We start from the raw sequence: 24,021 nt of genomic DNA, 5'->3' as shown, positions 1-24,021 counted from the left end.
ATTTTAATATTTTTTGAGGAAACTCCATAATGTTTTTCACAGTGGCTGCACTAATTTGCTTTCCTACCAGCAGTGCTTGAGGGTTTCTTTTTCTCCATATCCTTACCAACAGTTGTTTTTTGTGTTTTTGATTTTAGCCATTCTTACAAGTATGAGGTGATATCTCATTGTTGTTTTGATTTGCATTTCCCTGATGATTACAGATGTTGAACCTCTTTTCATGTGTCAGTAGGTCATCTGTATGTCTTCTTTGAAAACATGTCTATTCATGTCCTTTGCCCATTTTTAATTGGATTATTTGGGCTTTTTGGTGTTGAGTTTTATAAGTTCTTTATTTATTTTGGATATTAACCCCCTACTGTATATATCATTTGCAAATATATTCTCCCATTTGGTAGGTTGCCTGTTTGTTTTGTTGATGGCTTCCTTTGCTGTGCAAAAGCTTTTTATTTTGGTGTAGTTCCAATAATTTAATTTTGCTTTTGTTTTCCTTACCTAAGGAGACATGCCTAGAAAAATGTTGTGAAGGCTGATGTCAAAGAAATTACTGCCTGTGTTTCCTCTAGGAGTTTTATGGTTTAAGGTCTAACATTTAGGTGTCTAATCAATTTGGAGTTCGGGTTTGTATATAAAAATGTAAGAAAGTGGTTTCATTTCATTCTTTGCATGTAGCTGTCCAGTTTTCCCAATACCATTTGGTGAAGAGATGGTCTTTTCCCCATTGTTTTTCTTGCCTTCTTTGTCATAGATGAATTGATCATATAAGTGTGGGATTATTTTTGGGCTCTCTATTCTGCTCTGTTGATTCATGTATCTGTTTTTGTGCCAGCACCATACTGTTTTGATGTCTATAAAAGCTGGACATTTTAGATAATATATTGTAGCAGCTCTGGACTCTGAATGTTTCCCCCAATGAACAGGTTCTGTTTTTTCTTTTTTGCTTTTTTTTTATTGTTTGTTTTTAGCAACTTGCTTGTACTTACACAGAAGAATGTGTCTTCTCTGTGGTGTTCAGCTATAGATATCCCGGCTTAGTTTTTTGTTCTTATTTTTATTATTTATTTATTTATAATTTTTTTAAAGTTTATATTTATTTATTTTGAGAGAGAGACAGCATGAGCTGGGGAGGGACAGAGAGAGAGGGAGAGAGAGAGAGAGAGAGGGAGAGAATCCCAAACAGGTTCTCCACTGTCAGCACAGAGCCCGATGTGGGGCTCGAGCTCATGAAACTGTGAGATCATGACCTGAGCTGAAACTGAGAGTTGGATGCTTTACCAACTGAGACCCAGGTGCCCCTTATTTTTATTTTTAAAATTTTGGCTTCCAAGGGGTTGCCTTGTGCCTGTGTAAGTTAGTGGTCACTTGTAGATTCAGAAGATACTGTGTCCAAGTTCCGTCAAGCTCATAAGGTTTTTACCTTCTGTTGATGAATTAGTATGTGGAAGAGTATATTCAAAGTTTATCCAGTTCACAAGTCTGCCTTCACTCTCTGGTATCCTCTGTGCATGCCTGTTGCCAAGGTTGTATGATGAGCTTATGTCTTTCATTTCCAGACTTGTTCTGTTCAGTTTCTACCTAGTCAATTACCTGCACCTGCTAAAACTGCTCTTTGGGGAGAGTATTTGCTGATGTTTTAACCCACTATTGTGGGAAACTGCACTTGTCTTGATATTTTAAGATTCTTGACCCATATTAAAAATTTGTTTCATTCTTCTGTCTGTCAGTCTGTAGGTATATGTCTACAACATATTTCTTAAAATTTTTTTAATGTTTTATTTATTCTTAATCGAGAGAGAGAGAGAGAGAGAGAGAGCATGAGCGATGGAGGGGCACAGTGAGAGAGAGACACAGAATCCGAAGCAGACTCCAGGCTCTGAGCTGTCAGCACAGAGCCCGACATAGGGCTCTAACTCACGAGCTGTGAGATCATGACCTGAGCCGAAGTTGGACGCTCAACTGACTGAGCCACCCAGGTGCCCCTCCATAAGATATTTGTAAAGGTGGACAATTGAGTCAATTATGGTGTGAGCCCATAAATATCTGAGAAAATCTTTTTGTTTTCTTTACATCTGAATGATAACTTGGCTTGGTATAAAAAGTTGTGGTTGCAATCATTTCCCCTTAATTAATTCTATAATACATGGTTGTTTTGCATTTGGTATAGAAGTGAAATAGAACTTTTGTTCCTTTACATACAATTTTTTTCTTGCTTGAATGATTTAAAGGATTTATCTTTATTGTTTCAATTTCAAACTGGAATATATCTAGGTATAAGCATTTAAAAATTAATTTGGCCTAAAATTGAAATAAATTTAATCAGAAAGACAAAATCTAAATTTGAAAAACAGTAAACTTTTACTGAAGTTTGTAAACTTGATCTGAATAAATAGCAAGGCATGCCATATTCCTGGAGAGGAGAACTGAATGTTATTTCTTCCCAAATGTTGTGTTATTTTATCTTTCATAATAGTAGGAGACACATAATAAATATATGTTTGTGTGCTCGCTTCGGCAGCACATATACTAAAAATGTTTGTCCCACATGAGTAATACAATTATAATCTGAATCTAAAAGGGTTGTGGGAGGATGAAATTTGACAACTTGAGGTTTTAAGTTCATTTATAATAGTAAATATGTGAGTATCCAAGAAATTTTGGGAAATGAATATATTGCTAATGTTTTTTGTTTTTTGTTTTTTGGGTTTTTTTTGCTAATGTTTTTATAAAATTGAGATAGATGAAAAGATCAATGCCAAGAAAGAATGAGTCTAGAAGAAAAAGTAAAATAGGGGCGCCTGGGTGGCTCAGTCAGTTAAATATCTAACTCTTGCTTTCAGCTCAGGTCGTGATCTCCTGGTTTGTGGGATTGAACCCGACAATGGGCTCTGTGCTGATGGTGTGGAACCTGCTTGGGATTCTCTCTGCCCCTCTCTTTCTTCCCCTCCCCTGTCAAAATAAATAAATAAACTTAAAAAAAGAAAAAGAAAGTAAATATATATGGAAATTTAGTATATAAAAAAGTGGCATTTCATTTTATTTTTAAAATTATGTTTATTTTTGAGAGGGAGGGACAGAACATGACTGGGGAAGGGATAGAGAGAGAGAGATAAGCAGAATCCAAAGCAGGCTCCAGGCTCCACACTGTCAGCACAGAGCCTGACACAGAACTCAAACTCACAAACTGTGACATCATGGCATGAGTTGAAGTTGCACACTTAACCCACTGAGCCACCCAGGCGCCCCAAGGTTGTGACATTTCAGATCAATGAGGAAAAATAGATTTAATAAATTGTGCTGAATAGTTGGCTATGCAACTTTAAGAAAATACATTTAGATTTTTTCTATTCTATACCACATACAAAAATTAATTCCTGATGAATTAAAAGTCTAAATATAACTTTTTCCAACTATAGAAATGTTAAGGAAATGTGGAATAATATTGTTACAATTTTGGGTGTAAACACATTATTTAAAACTTCATGATAAAAGAAATGAGTGGTAGATTTGATTACATCAGGATACTCTTCTGTTTTACAAAATACTATATACATAGTTAAAAGATTAACAACAGGGGTGCCTGGGTGGCTCAGTCAGTTGAGTGTACAGCTTCGGCTCAGGTCATGATCTCGCGGTTTGTGGGTTTGAGCCTCACGTTGGGCTCTTTGCTGACAGCTCAGAGCCTGGAGCCTGCTTCGGATTCTGTGTCTCCCTCTCTTTCTGCCCCTGTCCTGCTCATACTCCGTCTCTCTCTATCTCTCAAAAACAAAACAAAACAAAACAAAACAAAACAAAACAAAAAGATTAACAACAGATGGAATAAAACGGACATAAAATAGAGAAGATAAAATGTTGGGGAAATATGTGAAATATGGATACTGTTGGTGGGAATATATATTGGTTTAAAAATTAAGAGGCCCATTCTAGCAATCTTAAATCTGGGACCATATCTTATGGAAATAATTCCATGAATATGTTAACGTATATTTTCTTTGTAGTATATTAAAAACGCAAAATGCTGGAAGTAACTATATATGCATTAGCAGGAGAATGATTAAATAAATTTGGTACATCTATTCAGTTAAAATACATACAGCTATTAAACAAAATGCAATAGAACTATGTGTACTGGTACAGAAAGATGCCTGTAACATATTTTTTAGTGAAAACATAAATTTGAAGAACATCTGTATAGCATGATTCAATTTTTACAAAAAAATATGCATGATAAGGTATATATGTGCATATGTGCCTGCATATAATCTATAATTTTCCTGTATAATCAGAAAAAATTATGGAAAGATACATATTTTATAGTTAACAGTAGTTATATCTAGTATGTGGGTTTTAACAGATGGAGGTATACACTTACACTTGAAAATCATTTTTGGAGAGTAATTAAGGATATGTAAATATATTCAAGATATAATTAAAAGCATAAAAAGTACAACCCTGACTCTCATTATTTTAGTTTAGCTAGGTCAGAAATAAGACTATTGGATCAAAGAGCCAACTTCCTTCCTTTCCTTTTCTTCCTTCCACTCTTAGCATTAACTCTTCTGTTGTTTAATTCTAAGACTCCCAGAACTCATTTCCACTAACTTGTTCTTTTTCTCTCTGCTAATGTCCCTAGTTTGGATCTTTCATAACCCATTGTATTGCAATATGATGATCTTGCTGAAGCTATACTTGGAAAGGCCAAACACAGTATCAAAGTGCAGAGTACCTACCTCCTGCTTCAGAGGGGAAATTACAAATATATATATTTAATGTCCTTCATTTGTGTAGATTTTACATACATTATCATCTTGATTATTCCAATAATCCTGTGAATTGGAAAAGGCAAGTATTCCCATTACAACAGAGGTTTGACGTGATTGGTGTCTTATTAGAGACAGGCAAGAAAGGAAGTAAAACATAGATCTAGATATTTACTCTGTTAGAACAAGAGCATGATCAAATAGGAGTGAAATAACTCTAAAGAAGAGGTAAAGTGCTAGTGGGAATCAGAAGCCTGTGCTTTGCATATTTGATTTGCTACGTCAGACCCCTGCTTTGAGCTATTTTAAAAGATTAGTCAGAGTGGCAAACTCAAATGCCTTTAAGGATTAGACAGGAATTTAAATGAATGGAGCACAGAGTATAGGGTTATAAAGGAGTGGAAACTGCTGAACCAAAGCTCATAATATTCCTCCAAAGACTTTGAAATTAAAAAAAAAAATTAATGCTGTTAATACCAATTAAAGCAAGTCTGTTGGCCATATCCACTTTGTAACTTCTAGATTAGTTGATTTCTTTTCAAGTCTAACATCCTCTTACCCTTTTTGTAACATAGAAAAGTAATTGAATGAATGAGGGAAGCAGTTGGTAGAGGGTATTGAATTTATAATATGATTGGATTTTTAAAAACTTTTTATTTGAAAACATTTTAGTGATTAATGGTATGCAGGTAGTAACAAAGATAGTACAGAGAGGTTTGGGTATCCTTCATCTAGTTTCCCATATTAGCTACATCTTGCATAAATAACTATAGTACAACATCAAAACCAGGAAATCAACATTGGTGGGAAGTGTGTGTAAAGTTCAATGTCATTTTATCACATGGGTAGATTTGTGTAACTGTCACCACAATCAAGTTATATAACTAATCACTCCCAAATCTCCTTGTGTTACCTCTTTATAGTCACACGTACTCCTTTGCCCTCCACCCCCAATGTGTATTATGTACCACAGTTTGGTTCATTATTCATCTATTAGAGCACACTTGGGTCATTTCCAGGTTGGGGCTGTTGCAACTAATGTATGAACGATTGTGTACAGATTTTTCTGTGGATAGTTTTCTTTCTGGGATAAATACCCAGGAGTGTGATTACTGGGTGGTATGGTGAGTGTATATGTAATTTTTTAAGAAACTGCCAAACTACTTTTCAGAGTAATTGTACCATTTTATATTCTTACCAGTAATTTTTCATTGCATTCTTGCCAGCATATAGCATTGTCACTACTTTCATTTTAGTTGTTCTAACTGGTATGCAGTGATATCACCATGGTCTTCATTTGCATTTCTCTAATGACAAGTGATGTTGAACTTCTTTTCCTGTGCTTATTTGCCATCCATATATCCTTTATGTGTTGTGTTCATTTTCTAATTGGATTGCTTATTTTATTGTTGAGTTACTTTGAACTGTGTATATATCACCTTATATGGCAAAGGGGAATTTAGGTTGTAGATGGAATTAAAGTTGCTAATCAGATGATTATTCTGAATTACCTGGGTGGACTTGATGTAATTACAGGGATCCATAAAAATGGAAGACCAAAGCAGAAGAGTAAGTCAGAGAGATTAGATGTGATATGAGAAGCAGTCAACCTGTTGTTTGATATAATGGTAGAGGAAAGGGGTAATGAGCCAAGGAATGTGAATAGTCTCCAGATATTGGAAAAGGCAAGGAAATAGATTCTTTTCTAGAGCCTTCTAGAAAGGATTGCAGCCCTGCCAACACCTTCATTTTAGCTCACTGAGACCTATTGCATACTTCTTAGTTCCAGTAATAAATTTGTATTGTTTAAGCCATTTAATTTGTGGTAATTTGTGACAGTAGCACTAGAAAAATTAAATTACATAATATTCTTCTACATCAAAAAGTGTTTATCTATTATAAGAATTTTTAAAAATTTTTAAAAAGCAGAGGCATAAATAAATATTAAAACAGATAAACAGGAATTTAGAAGAGATGGGGAAGGGAGTATGTATGGATCCTGAGGTACTTAAGTGGAATCTTTGGGGTTCCATGATATTCACTTTGAATATTATTTACTTTTTATTGAAGTATAGTTTACAAAGAGTATTATATTAGTTTCAGGTGTACAGCATAGTGATTCAACATTTGTATGTATGAAATAATCAGAATAAATCTAGCTACCACCTGTCATCATACAAAGTTGCTATTCATTATTAACTATATTCTCAATGCTGTATATTGTATCCCCATGTCTTATTTATTTTATAACTGGAAGGTTTACACTTTTTATTCCCTTTCAACTAGAAGATTATTGATTTTAATGCTTAAATAGTGGTGTGTTTTTCTGATTTTGTAGATCTTCAGTTTCTTATGTGCTGATGTTTTTTTTCTCTCCACCTCTTTTCTCAAGCAGTGGGTGAACAGAAGGGGGACCTCATGATCTCAAGAAGAGAACAGGTTGAAGACATTTTCTAAACATTGCCCTATGTGCAAATATGTGTCTGTTGAATCTAGATACAACAGCTGTTTCTCACTTTCTTATGATGTGCTCCAAACATTCAGCAGTATCTATAAAAAACACCTTTAAAATGTCTTATTTATGAAGTGACAAGTGGAGATTAAGATTATTGTGCTTATATTTGAGCCAGATATATGTGGTGTGACTGATGGAGACATTCAAACTAAGGCTAAAAGCCTAGGTTGATACGTGCATATTTTGTGAATGTTGTGATTGCTCTCATACTTAATAAGGTAGTGGAAATCCCGGGAACAAAAATTACAGACTAATAGCTTGCCATATTTGAACTTCTGGCATTCTCCATAAGTCTAAAAAGTGCTGAGTCTATTCCCTTTTCATTGCTGATAGTCGCCTTTACCTTAGAGATGGACCTACTAACTTAACTGCAAACTCTTTATCCTTGTATTTGGGGGCTTGCACAGCCTTCCCTGTTTTACCTCCTATATATTAACCTATAAAAAACAAAGTATTATAAAAATTTGTTGTCTTCTGATTCCTCAACTAGCTGTATCTTTTCCATTCCATACCTCACTCTACTTAGAACTTTCTCCCATCCTTCCTCCATCCAAGCCTACAGAAAATTCACGCATTTTACAAACCCCAGCTCAAGTTCTGTCTCCTTCCATGAAGTCTCCTTTTATTTCCTCTGAATTGGAAGGAATTTGTCTGTCAGAGAGAGGTTAATTCACTTTGCTGTGTAGTATGGAAATATATACTCCTTGAGATAGGGACTTTATGAATTATTTTTTTCATTTCTTTAGGACCTAGTATAGAAATTTAGATTCTCAGGAGATATCGCATGAAGTTATATGAAATAACTGTTAGAGTAGAAAAACTAGGACCATTGACATGGATCCACCCACACAGAAAATTCTTCACATTTTAAAACCAGCTTATGGCAACTTGGTATCAATGTTTATATGTGTGTCTTTTATTTTGTATTAATGTATTTTTATTCCTAACACACAGGTTTCATGTATTTGATATGGAAATTTCAAAGAAATAGACTACTTAAGAGTAAATAGTATATTAGTCTCCTTGGTAATGTGACTTTAGAACAAAGAAGGGGAAAATTTGACTATACTATTTCTGAGCTCATCTCTTAATTAAAGAACACTCAAGAAATTATTATTCTCTCTTAAGCCTTGGGAGGCCAAGAGGGGGAAGGATGAAGATTCTTCCAAGGTTTCTTGTTCTATTGTAGGCAAATTCTTTCTTGTTGAACACGTTCTTATTTCTCCCTTCAGCTGCTCAAATTAAGCAAAAACTAGCTTTCAAGTGAAACCAGATAGGTCTTTCGTACATAACTCTCATTCCCCCATTTTCATTTATTCAAGAGGAGAGAACAAAAGATCAGCTTTGACTGTATTAATTCAGCAAATACTCATTCAACATAAATGTATATCATTTATAGATACCTAGAAGGGTGTCTGGCCCAGACATCAGTGACTAAGACAGAGTCCCTGCCCTCATAGTGCAATCATTGTAGTGGGGACATTTTCCAGGTCGTTAATCTATATTTTATCATTGAAAGTCCATGCTTTCTTATCTTTCCATTTTTCCCAAATCTTTGCTGACCTCAGCTGCCATAATGGACTTACCTCTACCTTCCTTTGTGACTTCACCTTATTTTTGCTGTTATATAGCACTTAAGAACCCATGTTGTCCGGATTCTCAATTCACTGTCATTCTTGATCTTCATATACAAATCATTGCTCTGCATGGTCAGAACTTGGAGCTTGCCATCAAAAGAGACTGAGGACCCCTGCTTCTGACCAAGAAGGAGTAATAGGGACTAGATTTAACTTCCTACCTGAAAACATCTCCAATACTGGGCAAAATAAAAGTTTTGAAAACATAGCACAGGCAACTCAGGACAGTGATCTCTAAGAAAAGGAAACAAATGTGTTAAGTTCTACAGTTATGCCATTATACTGTTTTCAGAGAGTTTTGGACTTCACTGGAAGCAGCAGGAAACCAAGGCTAAGTCCACTGGTTTTCCTGAGATGAGATTGAGCGGGGAGTCCAGGAAAGCCAAGGTGGCCAGAGTTCACATCTGTGCATAGAGAGAGAGAGCCTCAGAGATATTCAGAGGGTCCCCAGTGAGTTTTTAGCTGACTACTGACCAGCATATGTGTGAATTGAAACTGTCAAAGGCCAGGGAATGTCTGCCTAAAAGAAGAAGGGGGAATAATCTATGGGGTTACCGAGGTCTGGTAATAGCTCATATTCTTACCAGCCATAGTGAAAAATCTCACATTTAATGGGGCATTGGATAAATTACTCCGGTATTGAGCGGTATTACCTCATTGGTGGGGTAAAATAAGTGTTAGGTCAAAGGTTTCTCTGGTCTTGCTTAGCAAAACTAAAAAGCAGGCATCAAAAGAATAAAAATGATTCAAAGAGAGAGGAATTCAGGGGAGTGACTGAGTTTTTTATGTGTGTTTCAAGGCTCATCCCTGAGATGGGCATGCATGAATCTGATCCTACATACCATATTAAAAACTTTGAGAACCGAACTAAGAGCTAGACCACTGATCCAGTTTTATACTGGCTACTGGGGAAAGCACAAATGTAGAATATATTGAAATAGCACTGTAAAGTCTTTAAGAACAGAATTTTCGTTGAAATCCTTACCCAAGGAAGACTGGTTTGGACTTGTGGCCTTAAACTCATTCGGGTTGATTGACTACTAAAACAAAAATATCGACATTTTCCATAGGACTGAACAAGACCCAGAGACTTAACATCATATAATTCAAAATGCCTAGGATATATCCAAAATTACATGGTGTAGAAATAACCAGGAAAATCTCAACTTGCACTGGAAAAAGTAATAGATGCAGATGACAAGACAACACGGAAGTTGGCATTATTTATCAAAGACACTAAAGTAATATTATGATAATGCTACAACAAGTAAAGGTGGACACACAACAAATGGAAGCAAAGGGAAACATAGACTGTCACAGTAAAGAAATAGAAAATATAAAGCAGAAACAAATGGAAATTTTAGAACTGAAAAATATAATCAGTGAAATAAACTCATTTTAGTGGCTTAGTAGCAGAGTGAGATGGCAGATGAAAGTGTCGGTGAATATGTAGATAGAACAAGAGAAATTATCTAATCTGAACAAAAGAGAGACCAAAATTTGAAAAAAATGATTTAACAGATCCTCAGGGATCTGAAAGTCAATACCAAAATATCTAACATTTGTTTCATCTGAATCTCAGAGGGAAAGGAAGAGAAGTACAGTTCCAAAAAATATTTAAAGAAATAATGTCTGAGATGTATCAGAATTTTTGAAAGACATAATCCTGCAGATTCAAGAAGCTTAGAGAATTTTAAATAGTATAAATTCAAGGAAGCTACATTGGATGTGTTATCTGCTGAAAACGAAAAGCAAAGAAAAAAACTTCAAAGCAGTCAGAGAAAAATTATGTATTCTTTACAGGAGATCTACAATTTAAATAATTGAAGATTTCTTATCAGAAACCATGGTGGCCAGAAAGAAGTGGGACAGCATTATAAAAGAACTGCTAACTGCAAATTTTTTATCAGGTGAAAATATCCTTCAGAACTAAGGTGAAAGAATGGTGTTCTCAGAAAAAAACTAGAAGAATTCATTTCTAGGAAACCTCTTCTAAAGGAATTTCTAAAATAAGTTCTTCAGGCAGAAGAAAATTGGAAAGACCAGAAATGAAAGAAGAGCAACAGAAATGGTAAATTTATGTTCTGTGTATTTTACCACAGTAAAAAAATATAAAAGGATGAAGGTAGTTATATTGTAAAAACACTAATAAAAAGAAAGTTGGAGAAGTTACATTAGTATTAGACAAAATGGAGTTCAGAGAAAAGATTACCAAGGACAGAGAAAGATATTACTTAATGGTAAAAGGATCAGTTCATCAAGAGAACATAACAGTCCTAGATTTGTAGGCACCTAACAATAGAACTTCAAAATACATGGAGCAAAAAGTCAATAGGTACATTATTTAGGAAAGTTACATTTAAAATTATTGTATTTATGTAAAATTGTACAAAAGGTAGACCAATTTACAGCAATCAGATGAATGGTTGCCTGGGTACAAGAAAGTAGGTTTACCAAGGGACATAGGAAAACTTTCAGGGGTGATGGATATGCTCATTATCTTCATTGTAGTGGTCATTTCCTATGTATGTACATATTATAAAATTTATCAAATTGTGTATTTTAAATATATATATGTATATTGTTTATTATATATTAGGCTTCAATAAAGCTATATAGAAACTTAGATAGACTCTAATAAGATTTAATCTTACATACTCATCTTAATTTATAGACTCCAAATTTCTCCCTATTCCTACCATTCTTCCCTACCAAATCTTCTGTTTACCTTTTTTGGATCTCTGGAATCTTGATGCCTTGAAGCTCCTTCTTTGTTTTTGGATAGCCCCTTTCTGGCCATACATCAAGGAAAGTCAAAGTACTGAGGGAAGTTCTCAAATATCTGACCTTACCATTCCAGCTGAGAAACTACAATCTAATCTCAAGGGAGAGAGTGTGAGAGGGACAGATATTTAAAAAATTTGTTTAAGATCTTGAATCTTGAAATCACAAAACTACTAGTTATTTATAAACTTGGTCTACTGCAAGTAAGCCAATCCCCCCAACCCCCCCCCCCAAAAAAAACCCCAAACATATGAAAAGATGCTCAATATCATTAGTCATTAGGGAAATTCAAATAAAACCCCAAAGAGATTCTACTTCATGTTCACTAGGATGGCCATAATAATAATTTTCAAAATGGAAAATAACAAGTGTTTGCAAGGATGTGGAGATTCTGGAATCCTTATATAATTCTAGGAAATTGTATGCTTATGGTGAATGTGTGATGTGATATCTTTGGGATGTGGTCTGTGGTTTGTTTTAGTTGATGTCATGTGTGCTTGTATTTGTGTTCATAAAATGATCATAGAAAGGCTTTGTAAGTAAGTGCTGCCTCTAGGACATTGTAAATTTGTGAGTAATGTAAAAGAGAGAGCCCAGGCAAGTGTTAGGACTCTAGAAGAATCCTAGAAAGAAAAAAGTATTCAGAAGATTGTAAGTTGACCCTTGTACAACATGGATTTGAGCTGTGTGAGTCCACTTATACATGGATTTTTCTGGATAAATACAATACAGGACTGTAAATATATTTTCCTTATGATTTTAATAACATTTTCTTTTCTCTAGCTTACTTTATTGTAAGAATGTAGTACATAATAAATAAAATATAAAATATGTGTTAATTGACTTTATATTATCAGTAAGGCTTCTGGATCAATAGTAAGTGATTAGTAGTTAAGTTTTTAAGGAGTCGAAAGTTACACACATAATTTTGACAGTGCAATGGTGGGAGGAAGGGTCAGTGCTCTTAACCTGCATTGCTCATGGGTCAACTTTAATTAATTGGAAGAGTAAAGTGTGTATTCATAGAATCTTACTAATTAACACTTCTATGAATATTCTGAACCTTGAAAAAGATTTTACCATATGCAGTCTCATTGATTCTTATAACACCTCAGTAATGTAAGTGGCATTATCCTTTTTTTTTTAAGTTGCAATATCCTTATTTCATGAGGGAAAAAAACTACTTACATTTCATTGGACGTAATGCTAACCTTCTGAATTTTTTGCTTGGCTAAAGATCACTTAATGCTACCAAAATCAGCAAGAGATGATCCTTTTCCAACTGAGTTTTCTCTACTTTTCCTTGAAGGATAAGGTCCTTCCTAAGTCTTCTAGAACTTTTGAAGTTCAAGGTAAACACTTGACCCTATCCCTAAAATGCTTCTGGGATTACAAAGCAATTGGAAAATAAATGTTGATTTGAAGACTACTACTGTTGCTGGGAGAAAACAATACAGAGTCAGACACCTTGGGGCTCATGGAGAGAGACCTTCAGGATAGGATGTGTAGAGGTAATGGGCAGGCCATTGTGTGTCCACTATGATATGTACTATGTCAGGTATAGAGATTTAGAGAGAAAAAGGCTGCTGTGGAATGTGAACTTATAGATATGGGTGATTTGATAGTGATTTTCACTCTATGTAATCCTTGGCTGTGTTATTTTAAGTTGATGTTTTCTCATCTATAAAATAGAGATAATGATAGTGTCTTTCTCAAAAAACTTGTCTTGAGGATGAAAAAAGATCATGCATTACAAATCAGTTAATGTCAGACCTGATGTAGACTAAACAATTGGTACATATTAGCTATTAATATGAATAAATCATCATGATGAAGACAAAGATTACATACTCTAGTAGTTTAAAATCTGTTAGAGAACACTTGGAAGTGGTGGGAAGACAGGCACAGAACACTTTTAGGTAGACAGGAAAGATTTGGGGGAAAGAAAGACTCATATGGGAAAATTTCCATGAATGGACATTAGGAAGACCAGCTGTGTAGTCTGATCCGAATTAAAGGACAGGTCTTAGAAGAATAAGAGAGGAAATATCTCTACATCTAAGTAATCATGAAACAACAAGATAAAGTATTCTCTGGACTTAGGGGTGGGAGTGGAAGGAAAGAAGAGTGGCCCTAGGAAAGGAAGTAGGCATTCTTGGGTGGCTCAGCTGGTTAAGCATCCAATTCTTGGTCTCAGCTCAGGTCGATCTCAGGGTTGTGAGTTCAACCTCCACCTTGGGCTCCATGCTGGGCATAAAGTCTACTTAAAAAAAGGAAAGAAAGTGATAGCCTATAGAAGTCTTATCTGTGCATTCATCTTTATCAGGCTGCATTAGGTAAGGAAATTTTGTTTTTGCAAATAATTTATTCTAGGTCATCAGACATTGTAATTAAATAGAATCAGAATTATTTAAAAAATGTTTAACATTTATTTGTTATTGAGAGACAGAGCATGAGCAGGGGAGGGGTAGAGAGAGGGGAAGACACAGAATGTGAAGCAGGCTTCAGGCTCTGAGCTGTCAGCACAGAGCCCAACACGGGGCTTGAGCTCACAAACTGTGAGATCATGACCTGAGCTGAAGTCAGTCGCCTAACCAACTGAGCCACCCAGGCACCCCATAAAAATAATCAGAATTTAATAAATAGATATTTATTTAGCACCTCTTACATGTAAAACAATGTCTTACGTAACTTTGTTAATCTTGATATATTCATGTAAGGCAAAGCCCATATTCTTCAGGAGCTTGCTTGAATAAGCAAATGGATATGCAATGCAGATGACCAGTTTTGGATAAGAGGTACGAAAGGAATTGATGAGGAAGGAATACATTCTTTCAGAGTCATGATCTAAAGAAGAAAAATACCAGAAATCATTCCTGTTTCCTGAGTGTTGTTGGTAATAGAAAATGATTAGGATAAAATGTTAGGGGGTCTTATTTTGGGAGACTTTCCAATTTGTTTATTCACATGCTCTCTCTGCTGGAGATGGTTACACTTTGAGCACTGTATTGGTTTGTTATTGTTATGTTACAAATGACTCCAAAATTCAGTGGCTTTAAATAGCAAATATTTATTATAGTTTTTAAGTCTGAGAGTCAGCTTCCCGTAGGTTAGCTGATCTAGGTTGGGCTTGTCCTAGGCATCTTTGCTCTTTGGACTAGTGAGCTAAGCTGAACATGTTTTTAATGTGATAGCAAAACAGAAGATAGCAGGTGGAAACACGCAAGAGCTCTTAAGGCCTATGTTCAAGTCACTGTCATTTCAGTTTCATTCAGTTGGCCACAGAAAATCACATGGCCAACCAAACCTAGGGCCAAGAGGTAGGGAAGTACACTTGACCCATGGAGGTGAAGGAGAGTGAGTGAAAATTTCTGAACACTTATCTAATCTATTAGCCACAAGCTCTGAGAACACTGAAAAAGGTTTGTCAAAAATCCAAATAGTTTGGGGCCCATTACACTGATTTCTACCATGTAAGTCATGCCCCTAGGGTAGAATCAGAATTTTGAGCAAACCTTTCTATTTACATAGCAAGTTCAAATTCATGAAAACATATATGTTATTTCAGAACCACTTATTATTTTAAGAAGAGCTTATCATTCCTAAATGAAAGGCCAAATACATGATATGGCAATCCCAGGTTAACATTTTCTAGGAATGAATAGATGGGAATGGTTTCCATTTGATTTAATACAGAAGAAATTCTGAAATATAGTTAATCCTCAGGAGCCATCTTGGGCCCTTGATGCATGACGTATTTCTTTGTCTTCTGTTAAAGGATGGGGATATCGGAAGAATGGCTTCTACATCCTTTTCTTTTTCTAAAGTCTAGATTCTACACTAAGAAGGAAACTAGGTTTTTTTTTTTTTTTTTTTTTGACATCAGATGGATGGAAAACTGATTATTTTGGTTGCTTCTATAATTTTCTCTCATTCCAAAAGCCTAGAAGATTGGAATTGATTACCACTTTGCATTTAACATAACTAGATTTGAAAGCATTTGCCAGCTAGTATTTGGCAGTGGTTAGAAAATGCCTCAGTTGATACAGCTTCTAGTTTCACTTACGTGGTTTGGGTATGTGGCAGTTACTATCAGTTTCCCACCTAAAAGCCATTCCTGCCCTTCTTCCTTTCTAAAAGGGCCTCACTTTTGTTCAGGGACAGGCAGCTATATGCCTCAGGGGAAACTGATTCCTTCCCAACCTTCTGTAGGTAGATCTGAATTACTCTAAATAAATCATGGTAATTCTAATCTCTTGACCAGCGATTGACTTGGTAATGGCCAATGAAATAAAAATGGAAGGCTACTGGGGGGCTCTGGGAAAGGTTTCTGAGAAAAACAGTCCGTTTTCTGCCTTTAGACACAACTGTGTGAGGAGGCTATGCCTGCGGCTGCTGCAGCCATTTTGCCACCATTAAAGAACAGGCAGGTGTGAGGACAAAAGCCTATACTCTGAGGTCAGCAGAGCAGAAATTGGAAAGGATTTGCATCATTAAAGATAATCACTGAGCCACTGAATTAATAAAACCTAAAAACACCCCCTTCAGGACTTCTTATGTAAGATATTGTTTTTCTTTTGTTTGCTTCTGAAAATGCCCTGATTGATTGAAAGTAGGACTCTGTAGTGAGATGCCCTACATCTTGCCCTGCCTTGACCTTCAAGGAGGCAATAAATATGGTGATCAGGAACATGGGTTTTGAAATGTGCCAGACCTATGTTTAAATCCTGGCTCTTGCCCTTTGTTAGCTGAGTAACTTTGGATAAGTTATTTAACCTCTTTAAGCTTTCTTTTTTTATCATCTGTGAAATGGGAATAATAATATTAGCTATCTTATAGGTTTATTAGGATTAAGTAAGATAATGCGTTTGCAGCCTTAACATAGTATCTATCACAAACTAAGTACTCGCTAAATTCTTATTATTTATTAATGTTCGAAAATCCACTGTCTACACCATTTGTGCATTGAGCAAATATTGATTAGACACATAGTTTGTAAATTGAGTGTTGGGGACAGCTTGCTTTTCTCTTCTGGAGACAGAAATCTAAGCTGTGAGAGGAGTTATATTTATGGGAGAAAGTTTTATAGTTTACAAGAAATTGTAAAGCTCTTAATGGAGGGATCGGATAGCTAAGAGTTCTTTATTCTGTGTCCTTTTTTCCTTCTCTAGGGGAGGAGGAGTTGGACTACCCAGTCCTGCTACTCTGACTTTTGAGATAATGCTTCAGAGGACTTTGGCTGCGCTCTCCTAGCCAAGTAGCACACTCCTATGCCATAGTTGGTTGTTCTGGTTTGCCATGTCATGTCCAGGCTATGTTCATTATTCCTTAAGCTGAACTGAGTTACCCTTTTCAGCCAGTATTTAAGACCGAAGTTGGTGGTTATTCTAGAAAATCACTTAGAATGTCACCTTTCACCTACCTCCTTTTCTTTGAGGGTAGATTATCCCTAAAGCTAAGCTATGTGGACACTGCCATCTTCTACTTTTACTGGTGTAGTCTTATGTGTTCTTTACAAAAGCTTAGGATCCCTCCATCATGATGTCACCACTAGGCACCCATCCTCACCTATGCCCCTCAAAGCATAAACATACACCTATCCTGCCCTTCCAGGTATGCCTCAGCAAAAAGCAAAACATTTTATGGTTGTGGTAGGAGGTAAAAGGCTTGGAATATCCTTCTCTAGAGAAGCTGGTATAAGACTGCCTTGGAAACAGAATGTCAGGTCATCTTTCAGTCCAGGGGAAGCACCCTGAAATGCACTGGGGTACAGAGTGAAAGAGAACTGTACTGGAAGCTAGGACACTGGCATTTTATAAGAGACTGCCTTCAGGACCTTAGGAAGTCACCTGTCCTTTCCATGTCTGTTTATTCTGTCCCAGTTAATAACTGTACATTAACTTCATAATAACTTATTTAACAATAATGAATATTTAATTTATGAGTATACATTTATTTGGATAATTATTTAATGTTTTATTATATAATTAAGTGCTTCCAAAAGATCAGGGACCATGTCTAGTTCTATTAGTTATTGTAACAATAGCACAATTCCTAAATTACAGTAAGTGCTCAAAAATGATCATGTATTTAAAAATTTTTTTAATGTTTATTTTTGAGAGAGAGAGAGGCAGATTGCAAGCAGGGGAGGGGGGGTGGAGCAGAGAGAGACGAAGACACAGAATCAGAAGCAGGCTCCAGGCTCTGAGTTGTCAGCACAGAGCCCGACACAGGGCTCAAACCCACAAATGGTGAGATCATGACCCGAGCTGAAGTCAGTTGCTTAACCGACTGAGCCACCCAGGTGCCCCAAAAATGATTATTACTGAAGAAATGATTTTGTAATATGAATAGGCTCTGAGAGAGGATCCCTAAAGGTCCCTTCCTGTCCTATAAATAAAGGGAAAATTCTATTTCCTCATGCCCTCCTTAATGTGAAACTGAATAATGGTTTCTTGAGGAGTACAGATGCCATTATATTTCAGTTCCTGAAGCATCAAGATACTGGAGGCACTGGAAAGAACTTTTGAGGAAAATATGGCTATTTAAACTTGAGAAGAGTGAATTTGGCAAAGCTTGAGACTGTATGTATGTCTGTTCTTAAAGACCAATGTAGGATCATATAAAGATAAGATTATTACCTTGGACTATTTGGTCTGAATCAGGAATAAGAGAAAGTCCACAATTTTTCATGTGTTGAAATAAATTTGGGAGCTTCCATAAAGTAATTGGGAAACTGAAGAATTCTGTAGGAAAAATTGACTCCTATATGTGAGATGCCTCTGATACAGGGACATCTTGAAGTAATATGCAACTCTTGATGACACCTCTTCAACACTTAGTAAATCTGACCTTTCCTTTCATCTGTCATTATGCTGAATCACATGGCCCAGCAAGCAGCTAACACATTGCAACCAAACTTCCCAATTGCCGGCTGGGAACATGTGCTCTCTCAACTTGATTAGTGATATTACCAGTGTTTAAACCCATTTCCTGTCACCTTGGAGGGTGGAGGTTACTTGACAGGAAGTCATTCTGCTGTCATCCAGCAGGGCTGCCAGTGCAATTCTTTAAACTTACCGGTGAGAGAAAGAGGCAGCCAGCTTTACTCTGGTCTAAAGCTTTTGCACATGTTGAGTAAAGAAGGCATTTAGCATGTCATGGAAGTACCTAGTTTTGATACTAATGGAATCTGCATTTCCTTGAGATTTTTAAGTTCTCAAAGGTTTTGGCAAATGCTGACATGAAAACTGTTTCAGTTAAAAATGAGCTTATTTTGTGCTTAAAGGGTCATTTTGCATTAGCTGTGTCTTCAAGTAGATTTTGAAAAATCACCTCTTTGGGGAGTGGGCAAAAAAGAAGTCCCAAGAGGCAGCACATTTCCTCTAATAAATTTAAGCAACTTTTTCTTTGTATTGAAGATATTATTTGTCATACATTTTCCTTGTCATACTGAGCATTCCCAGACCATCATTTAAAACAGATTGGTAATTTGGCCCTTAATTTTGGCACCTGTACATCTTTTAAAGCTCTGGTCTGTGTTTGGAGACTTAACTACTCTGTAAGTTAATACCCTTTTAGGGCCTAAACACCACCATTAACAGCAAATTGGCCTCTCAGGATGCTGGATAGAACCATTTTTTATATTTATTTGTTTAATCTTTATTAGCCAAAGGTTGTCCAACAGCTCTAAGGGAGTGAATTGCCCATGAGGCTTGGAGGCATGTTAAATCTTTCCCTATAACTTCAGGGTTAGGACCATTGTAAGTACTTTGGACTGCTTGTGATTGCAACCTCCGTTTCTAGGCAGCCTTGAAAACCCAGCCATAGGTTGCTCACATTCTCTCATCTGTTGGTCTAGTAGCTCTTAAATTTTCAGAGCCAGAGGAGACCTCAGAGATCATCTGGTCAAACCACTTATTTCACACATAGGGAAACTGAAGTTCAAAGAAGGGAAGTGATTATGTAGGCGCCTATTCCATCTACTTTTCCTCCTCACTAGAACTAACTCATCCTCTGCTAGGGAGGAAGACTCTTTACAGTTAAAGAGGCTTCATTCCACATAAAATCTGGGTATGCTTGTTTTAGGACAAGACCTAAGCACAGTACCTGGCATGAAGTAGGTACTTAAAAATGTGTACTAAAAGCATATATCAAAATGGCTTTAAAGATTCCAGTCTAATGAAAAGTAACATTCTATTGAAGGAAGAGCATTTTACATTAAGAGTCCAGATTTTAAACCCTAGTAGTAGCTCATCCAAACACAAGTGATGATTGTTGAGTTGTCAGTATTCTGAAATTTTGCAGTTAGCCATTCATCTTCATGGAAGTTTTCTGTTTATTTTGAAATATTGGACTAATTTTTTGCTGATTCTTGGCTGGTAGGGGTTGGGATGAGAAAAGAATCCTAGATTCCTAGAGTTGGATCGCTTCTTAGAGGTCTAGGCCTCATCTAGGCCAATCTACTATCAAAGCCTTGCTTAATTTCCCTTTGTAAAAGGGAACTTTTCAAATTGTTAACCAGGTTTTGCTTAAAGCACTTCCAGGATAGGGCAGCTCCTCATACCATGAGGCGGTCCAGCCATCTTTGAACAGACTTAGAAAGCTATGCCTTTGAAGAAAAGTTCCTATCTTTAGCAATATCTTGCATCCTTTAAAATTTCTGCCCATTGGTGGTAGGCCTGATCTATGGAATCAGAAAAGTCAAATCTAATTCTTTCACAAGTTGGCAATTCATAAGTTGGCTTTATTCCCCAAGCTTGGAGGGTATATTGTTAACATTATTCCTGCTTCTAAGGGAAGATGAAGATTCCTAAACAGACTGATTCTGTAGTTACTTTTCTTCAAAAGTATGTTTTATATTTACTTTTTTTAATGTTTTGTGCTTACCGATTTTCAAAGTGGTAGCTAATAAACACATTTACTTTCCTTCCTAGTCTTTTGGCCTTCCAAAATGATGGTTGCTTTATGTTTTTGTTTGTTACTTTCAGCATTGATAAATATCATTTGATGTCCTCTGTAAACCGAGTAAAGAATTTCATTCCCCCCCAAATCTCACTCCATTTTGAATTCTTTCTTTTTTTTTTAATTTTTTTTTTTACATTTATTCATTTTTGAGAGACAGAGACAGAGCACAAGTGGGGGAGGGGCAGAGAGAGAGAGGGAGACATAGAATGAGAAGCAGGCTCCAGGCTCTGAGCTGTTAGCACAGAGTCCGATGTGGGGCTTGAACTCACGAGCTGTGAGGTCATGACCTGAGCCGAAGTTGGATGCCTAACCGACTGAGCCACCCAGGCGCCCTGAATTATTTCTTTATGGGAGATCAGCTGTGGTCACAAAAGAGAGGATTCTATTTTTTTTTTTTATTTGTATATTTTCTTTATTCCTTCAATGTTTTCTTCTAGACTTTTATATTTTTTTCTAAAATCACTATGAGCATGGATTAGTCTTTTGGAGATGCAAATCTTATTAATGTATATTTAGTACCTATTATTTTTTTAAATTAATTTATTGTCAAATTGGCGAACATACATGTACGTGTGTAAAGCGTGCTCTTGGTTTTTGGAGTAGATTCCCGTGGTTCATTGCTTACATACAACACCCAGTGCTCATTCCAACAAGTGCCCTACTCAATGCCCATCACCCATTTTCCTCTCTCTCCCACCCCCCATCAACCCTCAGTTTGTTTTCTGTATTTAAGAGTCTCTTATGGTTTGCCTCCCTTCTCTGTTTGTAACTTTTTTTTCTCCCCTTCCCTTCTCCCATGGTCTTCTGTTAAGTTTCTCAAGATCCACATATGAGCAGAAACATATGATATCTGTCTTTCTCAACTGACTTATTTCACTTAGCATAATACCTTCCAGTTCCATCCGCATTGCTGCAAATGGCATGATTTCGTTCTTTCTCATTGCCAAATAGTATTCCATTATATATATAAACTATATCTTCTTTATCCATTCATCAGTTGATGGACATTTAGGCTCTTTCCATAATTTGGCTATTGTTGAAAGCACTGCTATAAACATTGGGCACATGTGTCCCTATATGTCCCTATGTGTCCCTATATGATTCAGCACTCAACAGAGAGGATCTAAAGGTCTGTCATTAAGAATTAATCTTTGGGTAATTTTTTTTCTGTCCAAAATAAGTGAATGGATAGGCAATAAGAGTGTATCACTCCACTGCTCAAAAAATTTCAATCGACCATGACTGTCTTCCACTTATGTCTAAATGTCACAGTGCTACTCACAGTGTGATCCACAGATAGGCAGCATCAACATTACCTAGGAGATTATTGGAAATGAATTCCTGGGCCCCACCCAGACCTTTGTGATCAGAATCTCTGGTCCCAAAACTATCTGTTCTAGTAACTTCTCAGGGGATTCCTATGCACACTAAAGTTGGAGGTGTAGTGGTATAAACTTCTTAGACTGACATTCAGTATCTACTGAAATGTCCAAACAATCTTTCTTTCTCTTGCCTATCTACTCTTAAGCTTTGTTCAAATTCAAATATTCAATATTCCATCATAGAACCTTAAGATACTTTTCTACCAAGTTTTACTTACACCATTCACTTGACTATGAATATCTTTACTGCCTTTTATTTTATTTATTTATTTTTTTTAACGTTTATTTATTTTTGGGGCAGAGAGAGACAGAGCATGAATGGGGGAGGGGCAGAGAGAGGGGGAGACACAGAATCGGAAACAGGCTCCAGGCTCCGAGCCATCAGCCCAGAGCCCGATGCGGGGCTCGAACTCACGGACTGCAAGATCGTGACCTGGCTGAAGTCGGACGCTTAACCAACTGCGCCATCCAGGCGCCCCTTTACTGCCTTTTAAAATTAAGGTCCAACTCAAATGTGTCCTTTTCTATAAAGATATCAGAAGGTCCTGAACTATAAGTGGCTCTTCCTATTTTTTTGAACTGTCATAGCAACTTGCATCTCCCTGCACATTGCATTCTTTTCTAAATTAGAGGTATTATTTGTCATTTCTCCAAGCTTCTATCTACCTCCCTATTCCACACTGACTTAAGGAGAGGTCTCTTTTTTAACTTTCCATAAGCCTGTATTCAGAGATTAGAAAATGTTGAGCAAATGCAGTGATCTGCTATGAATGGAAAGGCAACATACTCAGAATTTAGACATCTGGGTCCATGTCTAAGCTTTGCCATCAGTCATTTTGATTTCTTTGAGCAAGTCTCTTTGTTTCTCAGAAAGTCAGTGTTCTCATCAATAAAGTAAAAGGGCTGGTCTAAATGGTTGTTTCCCAAACAATGGTCTATAGATGAATGTCAGTCTTTGATGAAGTTTTTAGCAACTTAGGATGAAATGACAAAATAAGAAAAATGTGAGTTTTAATGAGGCTGCATCTATTTAATTTTTGAGTTCCAGCTTATGTCTTTCCCACATTTCTGTTATTTAAATGTCTATAACATTATGAAACAGTACTCATAATTGATGGTAGTTGCCATGTTAAATGTCTTCATTTTGCTAAAGCAAATGACTATGAGAAAATGAGCAACACTGTTTTGGTGCCCTCATTAATTATTTTTTTGAAATGTTACTGGTCCATGAAATCCATACATATGTGAATCACTGGCTTAGATGCTCTTCAGATCTCCTCACAGGGTTAGCTTTCTGTAGTCTGTGAATTGTAGTTGGATCAGGCTTGGACATGAAACCCCAGTGGAGTACCCAGGTGCTACAGAACTGAAGTTCGGAATCCTACAAGAGACTGACTACATTGTCCCTGTGTTTCACTGTATAATCAGTACTTCAGGATGGTAGCAAGGATATGTGGCTGCTAGTAACCATGCTCTGGAGGGAGTCTGAAAGCTGGCCCTGGTGCTTGGAACTCTTTTAAGATCCTTCAGAACATCTCTAAAAGCATTTACACTGAAAAACTGCATGATTGAACCAAAGTGGAAATTTTCACAATTCCCCCTAACCCTTGAAAAAAGTTTTTGATTCATATTTGACAGGACTAGAGCTTCCAGGTATAAGTTAAGGAAGTGGTATCAGTAGCAATTCTTCTAAAATGATGCATGTTTTCAGATATAGGACTGAATTTTATTGCAATAATAAAGGGACCATTTAAGAAAAGCTTATCAAACTGTCTTCAAGATTGCTTCATTCTATTTCCATTTCAGTTGCCATATCTGTTACAGTCCCCCAAGCACTGAGTCTTGCTGCTTTAGTATTCGAGCAGACTGACTCAAGAGGCTTTCTGTATCTAATTTTACAGTAGCATATCTCTCGATTATTAACACATTAAAGGCAATATACTTCTAGCATAGAAATCTGATACTAATTGGCTTTGGGA

General features: G+C 36.4%; 1 protein-coding gene across 6 annotated transcripts in view; it reads left to right on the top strand.

The window, feature by feature from the left end:
• HPSE2 (heparanase 2 (inactive)) overlaps positions 1-24,021 on the top strand; it is a 711,059-nt gene that overhangs the window by 181,319 nt on the left and 505,719 nt on the right. The window lies entirely within an intron of this gene.

This window comes from Felis catus, chromosome D2 (genome assembly GCF_018350175.1).
Source record: "Felis catus isolate Fca126 chromosome D2, F.catus_Fca126_mat1.0, whole genome shotgun sequence".
In the NCBI taxonomy this organism is placed as follows: domain Eukaryota; kingdom Metazoa; phylum Chordata; class Mammalia; order Carnivora; family Felidae; genus Felis; species Felis catus.
Note: the sequence above shows the minus strand (reverse complement) of the source record. Positions and strands in the feature narration are given on the sequence as shown.